This window comes from Rutidosis leptorrhynchoides, chromosome 4 (assembly GCF_046630445.1).
Source record: "Rutidosis leptorrhynchoides isolate AG116_Rl617_1_P2 chromosome 4, CSIRO_AGI_Rlap_v1, whole genome shotgun sequence".
In the NCBI taxonomy this organism is placed as follows: Eukaryota; Viridiplantae; Streptophyta; class Magnoliopsida; order Asterales; family Asteraceae; genus Rutidosis; species Rutidosis leptorrhynchoides.
The window spans coordinates 326,121,602-326,142,518 of NC_092336.1; the positions used below are offsets into that span (position 1 = coordinate 326,121,602).

Below are 20,917 nucleotides of genomic sequence, written 5' to 3' on the forward strand. Positions count from 1 at the left end.
ATTTTGACACAGCTCCAGCAAGTCAACTTCGACTTCAATTTGAATTAGCCTTATTATAACCTTGATATATACGTTGTCTTTTCGCCTTCGATTCCGGGGAAACCGTTTATATCTCATCACATTAGCAGTAAATTTACTAATAACTCCGTTGATCTTTGACTTTCTGAAAAATCACTATATTCAGAGAAACCCTATCATTTACTCATTTACATCTTATAACGAGAATTACTATACCAACTACCAGGGATTAGCAATTTAGTATTTTGAAATCTCGCAGCATGTCTACATCAACAGTTATAAGTGTACATATAACCATTATCTCTTAAAATTATGATCTTCCATTCTGAAATTCTGAAAAAGCTTAATACAGCAGCAAAAACTGTACATGACCGTAACCGTCGAAAGATTTGAAGATAAAAAATGGAGTATTGGAAACACCCAATAGAAAATTTAGTACCGAAAAGCGGATTATACGAAACTATGAAGGAAGCCGTGGACAAATCACAAAGAGTAAGTTTGACTTCAAAGAATCCAAATGATTCTGTTTCTGATGAAATCTTTAGCGAATACTTTACTTCTGACTCCAAACTCTTGCGGACAAATTTTCTTCACCATCCTTCGATATCAGAAATTCCAAGATATCATAGTATCTTTCATTTTAAATATCCTCCATATTTCTGAAGATATTTTCATAACTATTCTTATCTGAAATCATTAATCTCTTCGTGCTATCAGTGTTACATCATATAGAAACTGTTAGTTTCTATATTCTGTAAACTTTTGAGCTTAAAATATGAATGTTATTGAAGTAATGTTGAGAACTGATGCATGAGTTAGTATAATATAATGACACTTGATCAACGTGATTATATTACAGTAAGTCATGCTGAGTTTCTAATGAAACGTGATGATTCACAGACTCTAACGTCATCACGTGCCATGTTACATAACTCTTTCATTCTACTTAACTTCTGAATATATCAAGAAAATATATTCTTGATAGTTCTATTCTCAGTGATTCAGGTAATTTGACAAAACAAATCGTGATACTACCTTTCCTTTCTACCTTGTATATTATGATAATTCGAAACTCCATACTTATGAATTCTAAACTGTTACTCGCTTTAATAGAGGTCGAGAAGAGAATAAAAAGGCAAAGAGATCCAAAATAGAAGAGAAAATATTAAGTCCAATAACAACACGGAGGTTTCAAACCATGGATATTAATACGAATAGCAATATAAAGACACAGTAGAATTAAGAATAGTATCCCCCCAAGATAATAGTAGAAGTAAACAGATTTTCTAGTGGAAGATCGAAAGGAAGGATGGCAGAAATAATAAATGGGAAAATATTAGGGATTAGAACTGGACTAAGCATTTTCACAATCTTTTGGATGTATGAACTAAGAAAGAAAGTATAGAAATGGTGAGAATAATGGAACGGAGGAGTTTAATTTATAATGGAAATATCAGACAGAGTAATCGAGGCAGATCACCTTATTTAATTATAGAGATCTTAATCTCCTTATTTTCTGAAGAATCAAATCTCTCAGATTTTGAAGATTTATTTAAATCCCTTAAATTCCGGAATTCAACCAAGACAACGTCAAAAGCTAAGACGCACCTTATTCTCTAATTTCCACTGTGACTACGTAAAAAGTTAAATCTTTATCTCAATCTGTTGTGACAGCTTCATTCATACGCTTCACATAATCAAATTGTTTTATCTGTATTATACAATAATGATAAAACTCTATTTATCATCTCATATTCGTCAGTAAAATATATTTATTGTTAGCCATGACGACCTCACTCAAATTTCGGGATGAAATTTCTTTAACGGGTAGGTACTGTGATGACCCGGGAATTTCCGACCAAATTTAAACTTTATCTTTATATGTTTCCGACACGATAAGCAAAGTCTATAAATGTTGAGTTTGAACTGTTTCATATATTCCGTTAACCTTTGACTTTTACCGACGATTAACGAACAATTGCTTATAATTAAATGTGTATATACATACATATAAATATAAATATATGTGTATATATAATAGTAAGAAATAATAAAATGACTATTAGTCAGTAGAATTGAATATGTAAAATAATATAATATAAAAAGCTTGTTATAAAAATAAATCTATAGATATGACATTTATACATAAATATTATTGTGTGTATACTATAATATATATAAAGTTTATAAATAATAAACATTCAATAAAAGTTATTATATTATGTGTAATTTCAAGAAAAAGTATAAACGTTATATTAATAATATGGGTATTACTTTCAGTATTATTATTGATAGTAACATCAATATTTGTATTATTAATGATAGTAAATCTAATATAAACTATATATTTATATTTATGTATATAAAACTTGATATATATATATATATAAGTTATGATATTATTATTAATACTATCATTATCATTAACAACATTAATATTATTGTAACTAATAAGAATATTACTAGTAATCAAAATTATTAAAATAATCATTATTGTAGTATTAATATAATCCTATTATTAATTATCATTTACTACTATTATCTTTATCAATAATATTATAATTATTAATATTAATATTAACATTATTATTAATAATTACCATTATCCTTATTATAAAGTATTATTATTATTACTTTTATTATTATTAATAGTATTAAAAGTATTATTATTATTAACATATTTATATTTATTAGTTATTTGTATTAATTATATATAAATGAAAAAGTCAGATAGAAATATTGAATCTGTTTAATATAGCTGTCTTCTTTACTTCTATTATGCTCGTGATATTACTTTTATCAAATACCAACCCTACATGAAGAAATTTGATCATTTAATTTTGGAATTTAACATACATACTGCACATCAGAATCCTCCTCAGCTAATTAATCATTTGGGGTTCTTTATTTTTTTTTTCTTTCTTTCTGTTCTTCATTCTGTCTTATACCGAAAACAAACAGACATAAAATTGATTCGAGGCCAGTTGAAGAAAAGTGAAAATACAGAAACATTCTAATTCGTTACTTGAAACTTTCTTTAAAGTTACAAAAGCTAATTCAAAAGAACGATCAAGAATTTTGAAGTCAAAGCTTTTATATCAAAAAGTCAAAGGATTGTTCATAGATCAAATTGATGTTTTAAAGACGGTTTCTATCGAAATTGTTGATTGGAAAAGTTTCCATTGATGAATTCTAACCTATTTTATATTATAAGTATCGTCTATTAAGTTTTAAATTGCGAAAACAAATTTTTTTTTTAAAACCTCGACGTAGCAGCTGAGGTAGTTTTTTTTTTCATTTTTTTTGTGTTCCTTTTGCTTCTGTTAATCACGAGTTCTCTGATTAGATAAGAGGTTTGAAACCGAAAATTAGTTGGTTTAGTTGTTGTTGGTTGCTGAATCGTTTGATTACTCATGAAGAAGAAGAAGAGATAGAACACAGATTTATACGGTTGGGATAAATAAAATACGGTGGGATTTAATTTCAGAAAAACAGGACTGGATCAATGGTTTATGTGTGTGTCGGGATAGCGGGAGGTCCAAGGTTCGAGTCTGGGCAGGAGCGCTTTTTTTAAAAAAAGCTTATTATTGAGGTAGTTATTACTCATTCATTATTATTATCATTATAATTATTATTATGAGTATTATTATTATTATTATTCGTTATTATTATTATTATTATTATTATTATTATTATTGTTATGTTATTATTATTATTAGTATTAGTTAATATTTATCATTATGATTATAATTAAGAATATTGTTATTATAATTAATATTATACAATTTTATGAATTATACTAATATCATTATCATTATCAATATCAAATATTATTATTATTTAGTATTATTGTTATTTTTATCATTACTATTAATTAGTATCATTCTTAATATTATCAGTTACTATAAATGTTACCAATACTACTAAAATTACCATACCAAATATTATTATCATTATTATGATTATGATTAGTATTATTAATAATATTATAAAAATAATACAATTTTCATAAATATTAGTATTATTATCCATTTATAAATATTAGAACTATTATTAGTAACATAAGTACATTAGTAATAATATTATCATCATTTTTATAATTACCAATATTAACTTAGTATAATCAAAATTACTGTTTTGATAAACAAAAGATATATGTAAATAAAAAGATATTTAGTGCATATAACATAATAAAAGTTATATTTACATTACATATAGGTATGTATTAATCGTATTAACAAATTGTATATAAATAATCATATATAATAAAGTAAGTGTTCTTAATATAATATTAATCAGACAAAAATATTTATATAAAAAAAATATAATTTAAAATATAATATATATATATATATATATGTATATATTTGTTCGATCTAAATTATATGTATTAATAAATAAACAAATGATATAGGTTCGTGAATCCGAGGCCAACCCTGCACTTGTCCAATGTCGTCATATGTATTTTTACTACAAAATACAGTATTGTGAGTTTCATTAATCCCCTTTTACTCTTTACATTTTTGGAGCTGAGAATACATGCAAATGCTTTAGTAACTGTTTTACAATAATTATATGCGTGAGTTTCATTTTCCTTTTTACCCTTTATATTTTTGGGCTGAGAATACATGCGCTGCTTTTATAAATGCTTTACGAAATAGACACAAGTGATCAAAACTACATTATATGGTTGAATGATCGAAATTGAATATGCCCCTTTTTATTAAGTCTGGTAATCTAAGAATTAGGGAACAGACACCCTAATTGACGCGAATTCTAAAGATAGATCTATCGGGCCCAACAAGCCCCATCCAAAGTACCGGATGCTTTAGTACTTCGAAATTTATATCATGTCCGAAGGAGAATCCCGGAATGATGGGGATATTCTTATATGCATATTGTGAATGTCGGTTACCAGGTGTTCAATCCATATGAATGATATTTTCGTCTCTATGCATGTGACGTATGTTTATGAGAAATGGAATTATGAAATCTTGTGGTCTATTAAAAATATGAAATGATTATTTATGCTAAATTAATGAACTCACCAACCTTTTGGTTGACACTTTAAAGCATGTTTATTCTCAGGTATGAAAGAGACATTCCGCTGTGCATTTGCTCATTTTAAAGACAGTATTTGGAGTCGATCATCGCAATGGAACCAGTTGTTGGTGACTTCGTCCAGATGGATTAGGACGGGTCCTTTCAATTGTCCCTAATGAATTAATTAAATTATAAAAGTGATATGCCATTCAAATTATATATTTACATTTTTAACGGCAGTATTGACATCACTCGGGGAGGACTTAACCACATTCGCGCTCATATGTTGCACACACATGTTAGGAGAAAACCCAAATTCAACAACCTTGGCAGTATGGTTGAAGGTTGGGACAACAACCTAATAAGCTAATTGCTAGCAGTACCAAGTAGATCTCGACATCTGAATTTGAACATGCGCCTACTCGTTGAAGACAAACATAATTTCGGGTTAAAATTTTGAAGGTTTTTGGGCAAAAAAATTCACTTGAGCAAAGTCGAAAAATCCTAAATCTTTCCACTGAAATTTCAAAATCGACTGAGGGCGGGGCCCCCCTCCCCAGTCCATTTTGAAAAAACACCCATGTTTTGTGGTATAGTAGAACCTCTGTAATTTAATACTCGATAAATTATTAACCTCAATAAAATTAATAATTTTTCCGGTCTCAATTTGGGATCAGTACAAAATTGAACCCAAATCGATAAAATAATAAGATAATAATATTTTGAAATTCCAATGTAAATATATTGGTCCTAGCGAAACTATAAATTACTCCGTAATAATTACTAATTATTTTAAATCGCAATGTATACTGAATTTGACTAATTCATTAATGTGTGAATATACATACATGTGAATTTTGAAGGTCATTGGTTATGTTTTATTTAAATAGGTAAGTTAACGGGCATTGTATAGTCATCCGGACGTAGGGGATACGTAATTCTAACTATACTCCAAATCAGTAGCCTGAACCCAACCTTTCTAAACTCAGTTGACCTCATACGGACTCTAACCACCCTAGGCACTGCTCCGAGTCCTTCCACCCGCAACCGCCACCACTCGCCACCGTCAACGACCACCACCCGCCACCACCACCACCACCCGCCACCCTCCCACTACCACCACCAACCACCACCTCTACCAACCACCATCAACACCAACCACCCACGACTACCACCCACAACAACCACCACCCACCACCGCCATCGCCCGCCACCCCTCCGAGTCCACCACCACCACGACCCACCAACCAAAACCACCACCAACCACCACCCGCCGCCACCACCACTCGTCACCCACCACCACCACCAACCACCAACCTCCACCATCACCACCAACCACCACCAACCACCACCAACCACCAACCTCCACCATCACCTCCCCCACCACCACCACCCACCTCCCTCCACGCCACCACCCGCCGCCACCACCACCCACCACCCTCCACGATCACCACCCGCCACCACCACCATCCACATCATCATCACCCACGCCAACACCATCAACGCCACCACCACCCGCCACCAACTACCACCCTCAACCATCACCACCCGCCACCATCGCTACCCGCTACCACCACCCACCCACCACTACCACCACCACCTCCACCTCCACCAACCACCACCACCAACCACTACCAACCACAATCACCACCCGCCAGCATCTCCACCAACCACCACCACCAACCACTACCTACCACAGCCACCACCTGCCACCACCACCACCTGCCTCCCTCCACGACCACCCCCCCCACCACCACCTGCCACGACCACCACCCACGCCACCGCCACCACCTACGCCACTACCATCAACCACCACCACCAACCACACACCACCTCCAACCACCACCAACACTAACCACCACTTCTAACTTTTGATAAAATTCATTTTTTCAAACCTTAAAACTATTTGCCTCGTCAAATTAGCAAGTTTTGTTCTTATAATTCTAAAACACAGCTAAATAACAAATAAATACTGCCTTCGTCCCATATTAATAGTCTACAGACAAAAAACACACAGTTAATAAAATGTCATAAAAATAGTGTACTTTCTGTTTATTTTTCAAGTTTACCCTTACTTTTTTTTCTCTTTTAATCCTATTCACGGGTATAATAGAAATTAATTTTATTATTTCTATTTATTTATGAAAGTAGATTAATAATTTGTTATGAGATTAAGGTCGGGACGGAGGGAATATTTTCACTACCTAAAAGTTTTGGCGCAATTGTTCCGCTTCTCCTAGAACAGTCCCTCCTAATTTCTTTTCTTATCTTCTAAACCATCATAAGTTTTCGTTCCATTTAGATCTGAGCAAACAAATATTTCTCACTTCCTCCTACCTTTAATTCCTCTAAATATCTTTTTATCCAAGACCTGCTCTTGCTATTGCTTATCGCCTGAGGTTTGTATCACAGACGGTTCCCCCTAAATCGGTCAAATTTTCTTTGATTCATCAGATTAGCGTAAAGGTTTCCATTAAAATTAGGTTTTTTTTTTTTTTCTTCTCAATTCACTAAAATCCATTCAAGATTTGGAAAGTGATTAGGGCTCCAATCAATTAAAGCATCGCCATAGTTGGTTCTACTGATATGACGTTCTAGGTAAATTTATTTTGGCTTTTTTGGTTGTTTATTTTGGATTCTGTATTGAAAATCGATGTTTAAGTATGTGTTCAGATTGTTATAAACGATTCTACATGTGTTATTTTCAAATTGTTTGAGGATTTCTATTAGAAGTTGAAATTTGCAGTTACTTTGTAGTGTTTGTTCTGATAATGCATTTTTATTTTGTTGTTGAAAATCGCCTTGTTTAACAACAGTCAGGAGTTTGTTTACTAAATCATGTTTGATGGTTAAATGACGTTGTCATGAAGATTATGTTTGTTTCATGAACACTCATATAAATGGTCTTAAGATTACTTACTCTTGTTGTTAGCTTGTGGTGATTTCATTGACTTTATGACTGTTAGTTATAGTGATTTCATTCCTTTCGGTTAACGGAACTTATTTTTGAACTTTTTTGCAGGAGAGGTGTGATACACAGGATGTTGTGAAGTCTGAATTGGTTCCCAATTTTGTAAAGAAGCTTACTTGAATTTGATGCTCAACATTTTTTTTAGGGTATGCACATATTCTAACATAAGTGATACGTTTACAAAATTATCTATCTCGAAGAATAGATTATGAGGTTCTGGTCTGATTAGTTAAGTCTGATTTACAACTATAGGTGGCAATTTTACATATTTACTTTTTATTGGGTCAATTCGGGTGATTTTTACCTTTAGTCAAAACAAAAGGTTTCAGTAGAAAAGGGTCAGTTGGGTTGGAAGTTGTCCGAAAATAGTTTTGATGCATAAAGCTGCTAATGAATTTATATTGTAATATGTTGATCCACATAACCTCAAAGTGATGGAAAGATATGGGGTCTGACAGGTGTTTGGGGTATGACTATACGTCAAATAAGCTCACTTAAAAAGTGGTTATCAATTGAATTACTTGATATGATATATGTGTATATGTATTTGGATATTGTGCAAGGCATACATGGTATTTATGATATGATACTTAAACATACTATTAGATAATGGTTTTGTTTTTTAGTTGAAGATAATGTTTTTGTTTTTTTACCTATGTAATTGCAAGTCAAGATGGTGTTAACCTGCTACTTCTGCAATTGTTATGAATTCAAACTACTGTAATTGCAAGTCAAACTGATTTAAGTTAAAAGTCAAACTGCAATTGTAATTGTAATTGCAAGTTAAACCTGTGTTAAATGATAAGTGTCAAACTGTAACTTTTAAAATGGAGTCAAACTAAAGTCAAACTTCAGTTGTCAAAATGGAGTCAAACTGAAGTCAACAAAAATTTACAGTAGCAGGCTAGGTGTTTTAATGGGTTTAAAAAGTCAAGTTTGGATTATAATGAGTTATAATGGGTTTTAAAAGTCATGATGGGTCAACATGTTTGCACACTTGGTAGATAGGAGTTTTGATGTTATGATTGTATGCAAACAGGCCTGGAAGATATCTCTACACCTCAAATATATAGATAAAAGCGAACAAGAGACTTTTGAGCTCAGATTTACTGATTTGTAATTTTTGTGTAAAAAATTTTGTGATGAATTTTGTACTACCAGATTACTATAAATTTCGTATTATGACATAATGAAGTTTTTATGTGAATCAGATTGACGGTTGAAGTATTTGCTTATATGTCTGAAATTAAGGTTTCAGTAGGTCCATGATAAATCCGATTTTCTAAAGAATTTATAAGATTTAACGATTTTATGGGTTCGTTTATAAGAGTTCTAGTTCATTATTAACAGGCCATGGGGAGGTACTTTTGTATTTTCTAGTTACTTTTTCTTCTTGATTGTTTGTTATAGTAATTATGAATCGAGCATTTCTATGGTTCTAAAATTTCTAGTGTGGCAATTGACTTGCATCATTTGGATTTTTTACATGAAAGGACTTGCTTAAAAGAACACTTTTAATAACTTTATACTGTCCGCATGCAACAAGGGTCGGTGAAGGCTTTTGTCTTTTTTCTATAGTATCAAGCTCAAGTTTAGATGCATTTACTCTGACAGCAGGTATGTGTTCTTCAGTAAATAGTAGACACTTGATATTTAAAAAAAAAAGTTTGGTATATTATATTATATCTTCTGATACACAGCAGAAAATCCTTTGGTGCACTGTGGAGGAGAGTAATAGTGGGTCCCCCAAGTAATGATTACTTGCTGAGTATTGTGAAAGCCTGGTACCCGGACTTCGAATCTCTTTGCCAAAAATTTATAGGTTTACACCAGGTTTATTGTATTTCTTGAATGGTTCATTCGTTGTGGCATAGAACCGTAATCTATTGTTTGATGTTTACCTAATTACAGAAACCATTGAAAAAGTTAACCTGCTTGTTGGCTTTCATTTTTAAAAAAAAATTGTTTGTGATTTATTGATTTCTTCATAGGTTCAGACTAAAGTAACAAGAGTCATTTTACAAACCTGCTGCAACTGAACGAGACATAGATTTTCAAACTTCATTTGTGAAGCAACGAAGAAATTTTATCAAGCAATATCGAATCCAACACAGTTAACTTTCGTACTCCAAACAATAGTCCAGAACATCCCAGCCGTGGGGTATCCTACACGTAGGTAGACAATACAAACACCTTAAAACTAACTATCAGTTGCCAAGGTTGCGTACAGTACGTTGGAGAGATACAAGGAAGCACCAGCCCAAATGGCGAGACGAAAAAAAGACGATCAATCAACATCATTAACGTCAGGTAAGCAACTAAACCATTAACATGTTAAACCTTTACATACGCTGATCCAAATAAAAAAAAGGCTCACAATCCATTGCAGCGGTACGACAATACAGCTCACCATCCAGTGATTATAGCATTCGGCAAATGCTGAGTCTTCCTCCAGACAATATCGTTGTCAGTAAAAAAATTACATAAATAGAAGAAAAAAACACACTATTCTGTTACATTGTGCAATTCCTAATTTTTTTTAGGTTTTCAATTGCTTCAACATCACTTTCACTGTTGCTATCAGGTAATCGATATTTCTATTTATGATTTTGTTGTTTGTAGTTGTTTGTGTAAATTGTTTTCTATGAATTGTTCTTTTTGATTGTTTGTTGTTTAAGCTGGTCAACTGATTTTTTGAACTGTCATTGTTATTCTAATATTTGATTGTGTGTTGTTTTTTTATTTATACGGAGTCATTTTCGTTGTGTGTATTCTCTTTTTGATTTTTGGGTTCGAGTGAGGGATAGTTGGTTGTTTGTTCATGTTATAATGCCGCATAAAAAAAGAGTGAACCAGTTCCTAAAAGTTTATGTGCCATCTGTTAAGAGAGCATGTATTAGGGATGAATGGATGATAGTTGTGAACAAAATAATCAATCAGAATCTGAGAGAACTTCTACTTCTGAGGCATCTGGTGTCATTTGGTGTTTGTAATGTCGATCACTTTTCGCTGACTGGGCTTTCGAATCCTATTGGTATGTTCTTAATCTTTTTTTATGTTTCTTCTATAATATTGGATTGTCTTGGTTTGATTTTTTGATTTTTATGTTTCATATTTAATTTGCAGCTACTATTTTGCCTCTTAATCGTTGCCGCCAATGACCTCCAGGTGTTCACTATCTTCATCAACTATGCCACATTCAGAGTCTGCTATGGTTGCACATAAAGGCATTTTTATGTTATTATTGCAATTATTGCATTGGTTGTTATTTGTAATTATGTGTTTTAACAACATTTATAGATGGATCGTTATTTTAATAAATTTGCGAATGACACTGTTCCAACTGTTGTATCATAAGCAAATGATTCTGAGCTAAATATTTATATCTAGAGCATTCGTGTTGGTGTACCTATCAACATATTTGCCATATGTAGTCATCCAATATAGATTGTATTCATATCATAAACTTTTATAAAACACTATAGATTGTATTCATATATTGTATTCATATTTGCTATATGTAGTCATCCAATATATCCCAATATTGACAAACCATCCACTCCAAGTAAGGAAGACACCGGGGGCGGTAAGGAAGAGACCTCCAACTGACTTGCAGAAAAACACAAGACGGTGAAAGCAACAATATCCCAACATCCCAACACCGATACCACCAACGCCAATCAAAGCAAATAGCGAAGGAATAAGCAGCACTGCAAATAGAGCCCTCTTATTATAATGTAATATAATAATCATAGCAGACCTTTATCGTAAAACAATCTACACGTAGCCATTTTGTTGTATAAATTGATATTACATCAATTCTTCTAATGTGTTACACTATTTCTATTAAAACCTACAATTTAACTGTCCAATTATGTCATTTGATATTAGAATCTCAAAAACAAAGAGTTCCATTCATTCCAATAATAGCCATGTGATATTACCGAAAGATCAAGTGTCGTATAAGTATAGAACCCATAATATAAGTGTCATATATGATATTATGACTCTAATACTAAACGTCCTATTAGTTTTTATTTTTTAAGACCATAGATAAATTCCGTCAATCATGAAATAGGACTGAAATATAAGTGTCGCATAATAGTACTTTATAAAACCTATAATTTAAGTGTCATATATGATATCACGACCATAAAACTAAGCGTCCTATTAATTATACCTTTTAGGACCCTAAATAAATTTCGTCAATCATGAAATAGGACCGAAATATTAAGTGTCGTATAAGAGTACGTTATAGAACCCATAATATAAATGTCCTATATGATATTACGACCATAAAACTAAGCGTCCTATTAGTTATACCTTTTAGGACATTAGATAAATTCTTTCAATCATGTAATAGGACCGAAATATTAAGTGTCATATAAGAGTACTTTATAGAACCCATAATATAAGTGTCCAATTATACATTTTAGGACCTTAAATAAATTCCGTAAATCAATATATATGACAACATTACTAAAAGGTCCTATTTAATCCCATTATAGGACCCTTTTTAAAAAGGTCGCAAGTTATGATAGGACCTTTAAAAAGTGTCTTATTAGTTATACCTTTTAGGACCATAAATAAGTTCCGTCAATCAACATATATGACACCATTACTAAAAGGTCCTATTTAATCCCATTATAGGACCCTTTTTAAAAAGGTCACAAGTTATGATAGAACATTTAAAAAGTGTCCTTTTAGTTACACCTTTTATGACCCTAAATAAATTCCGTCAATCAACATATAGGACACCATTACTAAAAGGTCATATTTAATCCCATTATATGACCCTTTTTAAAAAGGTCACAAGTTATGATAGGACCTTTAAAAAGTGTCATATTAGTTATACCTTTTAGGACCCTAAATAAATTCCGTCAATCAACATATAGGACACCATTACTAAAATGTCCTATTTAATCCCATTATAGGACCCTTTTTAAAAAGGTCACAAGTTATGATAGGACTTTTAAAAAGTGTCCTATTAGTTATACCTTTTAGGACCCTAAATAAATTCCGTCAATCAACATATACTAAAAAGTCCTATTTAATCCCATTATAGGGCCCTTTTTAAAAAGGTCACAAGTTATGATAGGACCTTTAAAAAGTGTCCTATTAGTTATACCTTTTAGGACCCTAAATAAATTCCGTCAATCAACATATAGGAGTTATTGGACCCTTTTTAAAAATGTCACAAGTTATGATAGGACCTTTGAAAAAGTGTCCTATTAGTTATACCTTTTAGGACCCTAAATAAATTCCGTCAATCAACATATAGGACACCATTAATAAAGGTCATATTTAATCCCATTATAGGACCATTTTTAAAAAGGTCACAAGTTATGATAGGACCTTTGAAAAAGTGTCCTATTAGTTATACCTTTTAGGACCCTAAATAAATTCCGTCAATCAACATATATGACACAATTACTAAAAAGTCATAAAAGGTAGTCTGTTAGGACCCTTTCCATGACCATGTTAGTATCCTGAAATAATGGTCCTAATATCTAGCTTTTTAGGACCTTCGCATTTTTGACCAAATAATTATTGGTCCTATAAGCCCGTTTTTCTTGTAGTGGAGGTTAAACGCTTGAAATGTAACGGCCCAGATTTTTCCGTAGATATATATGAGATTAATATTTACATAAATAAATGTTTCCAACATGATAAACAATCAAACTTGTTAAGACTTGAATATTTGAAACAGGTTTTATGTAAACGTTTGACCACCCACTTCGTCCGACGATTCACGAATGTCATAACTTCTAATAATGATAAAATGGTATATATATATATATATATATATATATATATATATATATATATATATATATATATATATATATATATATATATATATATATATATATATATATAACCTAATAAAATGATATTTAAGTATCTCATTAAGTATATTAACAATGGGTTAGATACATAAATTGAGACTACTAACTTAAGAGTTTCGAAACAATATATATATGTAACGTTTAACGGCGTAATAACTCGTAAGTTAAAATTTATATATATGTATCGTATTAAGATGTATTAATACACTTTTGAAAGACTTAAATACATATGTCAATATACTAATACTCAACAAAGATAGATATACTCGTATTCCCATTTGTTATCATCAAGAATTCTACTCGTATTTATACGGTATTAATACTCGTATTATACACAGCTTTTAGATGTATTTACTATTAGTAAATATACATCAAAATCACCACTTGATCAGCCATATTTGACTAAGAAAACATGTATAAACACGTGGGACTCAAGACTTGTCATTTACCTTGATATTTATGCAAGAAAACAAATTACAAAATTCTATATATCCATTCCTAAGTCACGAATTCATACACACACATACACTTTCATTTTTCAAATTTCTTTCATCCATTTGATCTCTCTTATTCTATCTTCATGTTCTAAGTATTCTTCATCATCTTCATCAAAAACTACTTCAAGAATCAAGCTTTAATCATCATAAAAATAATCATTCAAGAACACTTCAAGAATCCATCATCAAAGTGTCCTATTAGTTATACCTTAGCGGTTTTATGTAAAAAAAGAAAGAGAGAAAAATCTTTCAGGTTAACACAATGGGTCAAATGGTTGTCATATTGGTATGTAAAGGGATGTCGTGGGTTCAAGTCCCTGCTCCACTTTGATTGTTTTACTTTTTATAAAACACTTGATTGTTTATTACTAGTTCATGATGTTGGAGTTAATAGGACTAAAAGGTCCTATTTAATCTCATTATAGGATCCTTTTTAAAAAGGTCACAAGTTATGATAGGACTTTTAAAAAGTGTCATATTAGTTATACCTTTTAGGACTCTAAATAAATTTCGTCAATCAACATATAAGACACCATTACTAAAAGGTCCTATTTAATCCAATTATAGGACCCTTTTTAAAAATGTCACAAGTTATGATAGGACCTTTAAAAAGTGTCATATTAGCTATACCTTTTAGGACCCTAAATAAATTTCGTCAATCAGCATATAGGACACCATTAATAAAAGGTCCTATTTAATCTCATTATAGGACCCTTTTTAAAAATGTCACAAGTTATGATAGGACCTTTAAAAAGTGTCCTATTAGTTATACAATTTAGGACCCTAAATAAATTCCGTTAATCAACATATAGGACACCATTAATAAAAGGTCATATTTAATCCCATTATAGGACCCTTTTTAAAAAGGTCACAAGTTATGATAGGACTTTTAAAAAGTGTCCTATTAGTTATACCTTTTAGCACCCTAAATAAATTCCGTCAACCAACATATAGGACACCATTACTAAAAGGTCATATTTAATCCAATTATAGGACCCTTTTTAAAAATGTCACAAGTTATGATAGGACCTTTAAAAAGTGTCATATTAGTTATACCTTTTAGGACCCTAAAATAATTCCGTCAATCAACATATAGGACATCATTAATAAAAGGTCCTATGTAATCCCATTATAGGACCCTTTTTAAAAATGTCACAAGTTATGATAGGACCTTTAAAAAGTGTCCTATTAGTTATACCTTTTAGAACCCTAAGTAAATTTCGTCAATCAACATATATGACACCATTAATAAAAGGTCCTATTTAATCCCATTATAGGACCCTTTTTAAAAAGGTCACAAGTTATGATAGGACTTTTAAAAAGTGTCCTATTAGTTATACCTTTTAGGACCCTAAGTAAATTCCGTCAATCAACATATAGGACACCATTAATAAAAGGTCCTATGTAATCCCATTATAGGACCCTTTTTAAAAAGGTCACAAGTTATGATAGGACCTTTAAAAAAGTGTCCTATTAGTTATACCTTTTAGGACCCTAAATAAATTCCGTCAATCAACATATAAGACACCATTAATAAAGGTCCTATTTAATCCCATTATAGGACCCTTTTTAAAAAGGTCACAAGTTATGATAGGACCTTTGAAAATGTGTCCTATTAGTTATACCTTTTAGGACCCTAAGTAAATTCCGTCAATTAACATATAGGACATAGTTACTAAAAGGTCCTAAAAGGTAGTCTGTTAGGACGCTTTTCATGACCCTGTTAGGACCCTGAAATAATGGTCCTAATATGTAGTTTTTTAGGACCTTTGCGTTTTTGACCAAATAAATATTGGTCCTATAAGCCTGTTTTTCTTGTACTGCAAGAAACCTTTGTTAATTTCAATTGGTTTTCATTCTAAATCAAGGTAATAATAATTTTCAAGCTTTGATTCAATTTCTATAAACATAACTATTTTAAATCAAGTAGTAATCTTGCTTGAACGTTGTTTCATTCCATGAATCTACTTCAAAAGCTTCCAAGCTATCAAGAACATCATCAAGCTCAAGATAAAATCTTTATTTTTCTAGAAACTTTGTTCATTTGATTTGAGGTAATAACCTTATTCATAATCTTGTTCGATTCATATTCATATAGCTATCTTATTCGGAGTATATAATTTGTAATCATTAGAACATAGTTTAGTTAATTATAAACTTGTTTGCTAACAAAGTTAATCCTTCTAACTTGACTTTTAAAAATACTTAAACACATGTAATATATCTATATGATATGCTAACGTAAGGATATATAACTTGTAAATACGAAGAACACCGTAAAACTGAACATACGCCGTCATAGAGAAATCGGGGGCTGTTTTGGGTTGGATATTAAAAACCTATCTTAAAATTTGAATTGAAAGTTTGTATTCTGGGAAAATGTTATTTCATATGAACATGATAAAATATCCAAAAATTATGGTTAAACTCAAAATGGATTTATGTTTTTCAAAATGGTCATCAAGATGTCGTTCTTTCGACGGATATGACTACCTTCTTCTAAATTGATTTGTAACCTGTAACTCAGACTATAAACCAACACTTTTACAGTTTAGTTTTGGAAAATTGAGTTCATTACAAAACCATATCAATTTGATTCACTCAAAACCGATTTGTAATGAAGAAATTATGGGCAAAACAATATTGGTTAGGAAAGCTAGTTTTAGCTACGTGATTTTTGATAAAAATATATACTAACTATATCCTAGCTAATTTTTCCTATATCCTACATGTATTTATACATGTCATGACTATTCTCTTGTAATATACTAGTCTTGGTTAATTCCGAGACAATATAATATAATCTTGATTAGTTAAGACAACAGTTATGCAATACGTCAGATAAATCGTAAGGCACATGTACACAATATGTCTGGGTTAATTCTAAGACAATATGTGTGCAATGGGTCATGATTGAGTCTTGAACAATACGTATACAATACGTCTTGATTAAATTCTAAGATTATATATTGGACTATTGGACTATATTTGGACTACTAACATTGGACTACTAACATTGGACAATTAAAAGTATTATAAGCATAGAATATAAATTATAACATATTTTGACTTATAATATCATTATTAGGTTCGTGAATCCTATCGAGGCCAAGTCTTAATTCTTCGATGATTTGAAAATCTTATCAAGTGAGTTATAGTCCCATTTTTACTATCTAATATTTTTGGGATGTGAATACATGCAGTTTTATAAATATTTTACAAAATAGGCACAAGTAATGAAACTACATTCTATGATGGTTTTGTTATACCGAATATCTCTGTTTTTGCTTGGTAGCCTAAGAATTGGTGTTTTGCCACTAATTGAAGCGAATCCTAAAGATAGATCTATGGGAACTAATGATCCCTAGTCAGAGAATTTGAACTGCTTTAGTACTTCGATTTTATAGATGAGGTTCCTGTTTTGGGGATATTCTATATGCATTTTGTTAATGTCGGTTACCATGCAACTCATCATATGAATGATTTTTATACAGATGGAATTCCTGTATGTTTATGAAAGAAATCTTGTGGCCTATTATTACGATTTATTATATAGGTTAAACCTATGACTCACCAACATTTTTGTTGACGTTTTTAAGCATGTTTTATTCTCGGGTGATTATTAAGAGCTTCCGCTGTTGCATGCTATTTAAAGTCAAGATTTGAAGTCAGCATGCATGTGTTAAAATGTTTAAACTGCATTCGGAAATCTTTTGTTGTAACATCTTATTAACCATTATGTAATGGTTGTGTGTAAACTTTGCATTGTTAGATTATCGTTGATTGATAATCTATTTTATGTCAATTAAACCTTTTAGATGAAATAAAGGTTAAGGTTTCTTTTTAAAACGAATGCAGGCTTCGAAAAACGTCTCATATAGAGGTCAAAACCTCGCAATGAAACCAATTAATATGAAACGTTTATAATCGATATGAACGGGGCATTTCAGTTGGTATTAGAGCGTTGGTCTTAGAGAACTAGAAATTTGGATTAGTGTGTCTAACCGATTTTGTTAGGATGCATTAGTGAGTCTGGACTTCGACCGTGTCTGCTTTAAAAAAAACGATTGCTTATCATTTTTGTTGGATACTATATATATTCTTAACATGTAAATATTATAAGATATATTAATTTCTTAATGTGCTGGCTGTTATGTGGTAGATGACTACTCCTGATCACATTAGCATCTCCAGTGACTCAGATGTTGAGTCAAAATCCACAGCTATGGTACCAATTGTCGACCTAACTGACGATGCCACTTCGGAAGAACAAATATTCTGGGATGAGTCTCATTTTCTGGAAGAACCTGAAGAAGAAAAGGAAGAAGAAGATTCTGAGGAAGAAGTGTTAGAAATCACGGCATAACAGTTTAATAAGGGAAAGGAACTTGTGGTCCGCCCACTAGAATTTTTCGATTCGGAGTACAATAAAAGATTTGTGGTAAAAAGTGAACCTGAAACTTCTACCTCTAATCATCCTCCTGTTGTTAACTCTATTGAGGCACCATCCCGACCAAGATACAAACGTACCGCTAGAATAAGTACGAGGACGCAAAGACCCTTTAGTTTCCCAGATCCCGAAGATTTCCCAAATTTGTTTCCGAACAATAAGAAGCCTCGTCATTTCTAATATGTCTTGGCAGCTACCATATTTTACGCCCTGTATAATAGTTATCGTGTGCTATATTTTACCAATGTTTATGTAAAATAGTGGTATTGTTTGATTGTAAAATATTGTACCAAAAGTTTAAGCGTGAAGTATTATTGTATGATGAAACATGATTTGAATCTTTGAATCCAACAGATTTGACACACACAAAGGCGACATAGTGAATCAAACCCTCTAGTGAATATAGTGTGCTTTTTGGGATTGATTTAGTCAAACCACAACAAGGATTGTGTGATTAGATCAACACCTTGAGCTATTATTCACCTTTTGCAAGGATTTAGGCTTGAAGCACAGAGAGAGAATCAGACAGGTTACCAGATCTGGGTGATTAACAAATGAGAAGCTTAACCTAAAATGAAGAACATAACACCTTATATACCTCATCTGTTAAGTCAACCATACGGTTCAAGTCTCACTCGTACGAGTGAACTATCTCAGATGTGCGGTTGATCACTCAATCGTGTGGGCGTCATCAGATTAGGTTTTGGACTCAGTATGACACCCCGTACAAAACCATCGTGTACGGATCATCAACAACAGGTCCATTACACGGTACAATACTACATGCTATTTTAAAACAATTTTTGCATTCATGAAAAGGTGACGTCTTTACCAACGTCAAATGTTTTACAAGATAACGTGCTTCTACGAATAGAAAGCATTAACATAAGTACGTGACACAAAGGTCATTACAAAGCCATTGTTCAAATGTAACATAAGTTGTGAATGCAAAGTAAAAGTTACATGATTGAGACATCTCTAAGTAATGCAGCGGAAGTCTAAAACATCGAGTTTGTAACAGCAAGTCTAACAGCGGAGGCAACAACGTCTAAGTACATGAGAAATACATGCTTAAAAAGTCAACATGAATGTTGGTGAGCTATAGTTTATTTGTAATCAGTAATGTAATGTAGACCACGAGATTTCAGTGCTTCAACCAGCAATTCAAATCAGTATGATAAAGTATATGCTTATCCGTGGGCACCCGGTAACTAACTTAACGTAATATTACCCCCTAAAAGTACACTTGGCGAGTGTGTATGTTCTTGAAGTATTAAACACCCATTAAATGCTAGCGCGACTAGCCCGAGTGGGGACGTCAAACCCTATGGATCCATATCTAATATTCGCGTTCACCGGTTCAAAAACCAATGATTAAATGTTACCGTGCTAAGGGAATCTTTGTGCCGTTATATCATCCACACATATATAAAGTTTAAGTACTCATGTCTAGTATGTAAAACATAAAAAGCGCATGTATTCTCAGTCCCAAAAATAGTTAAAGTAAAAAAGGGAAGCTATAACTCACAGTGAATGTGCGGTAAAGTCGATATGAAAAATATGCAAGTAGTAAGTCGGTCCGAAAGGTCGTCAACCTAAGTCAAAGGTCACTAAGTTAGTATATTGTCCCCAAAAATTTAAAAGTGAATAAATTAAGTCTTAAGTATCATCATCATCATCATCATTCGTAAAAGATAAAGTAAGTTTTAAACAAGAATAGAGATCGAAACAAAAGGCTGACTTCGGACAGCTGCTACGACCTCTATAAAAACTGAAACGATGCGTGGTCAGTGGCCAAGGCTCCGTATGTGAGTCCTCTAACCGCTTTCCAATTTTCAGATCCTAACTCGATGTCGTTTGACCGTGGAGACAGTTCAAGCGCAAGTAGGTCAGAATTTTCAGCATGTCGTTATATCGGCGTAGTGACTTTCGGAAGGCTGTAAATCCTAAACCATATATCGGATTTAAGCGAGTCCTAAACGAAAAGGCATTTACTCGAAACGAACTATCTTAAAATAGATTTTCCAGAAGTCCTAGGAGTCTGATCAGACCCTAAAAAACAGTAAACAAGTGCTCCGGTGGGTTTTTT

The 20,917-nt window shown here is 32.1% G+C and overlaps 1 long non-coding RNA gene across 10 annotated transcripts; it reads left to right on the forward strand.

The window, feature by feature from the left end:
• The first annotated feature begins 7,311 nt into the window (after positions 1-7,311).
• LOC139843692 (uncharacterized) lies at positions 7,312-11,436 on the forward strand. 10 transcript variants are annotated; one of them, XR_011757682.1, is made up of 6 exons: positions 7,312-7,659; positions 8,084-8,178; positions 9,526-9,649; positions 9,736-10,342; positions 10,422-11,066; positions 11,159-11,432. It is a non-coding gene; the product is annotated as an uncharacterized lncRNA (long non-coding RNA). The 10 variants fall into 10 exon arrangements; XR_011757684.1 differs by having other exon boundaries at positions 9,579-9,649; XR_011757683.1 differs by having other exon boundaries at positions 8,084-9,865; positions 10,024-10,342; positions 11,159-11,436.
• Positions 11,437-20,917: the final 9,481 nt, after the last annotated feature.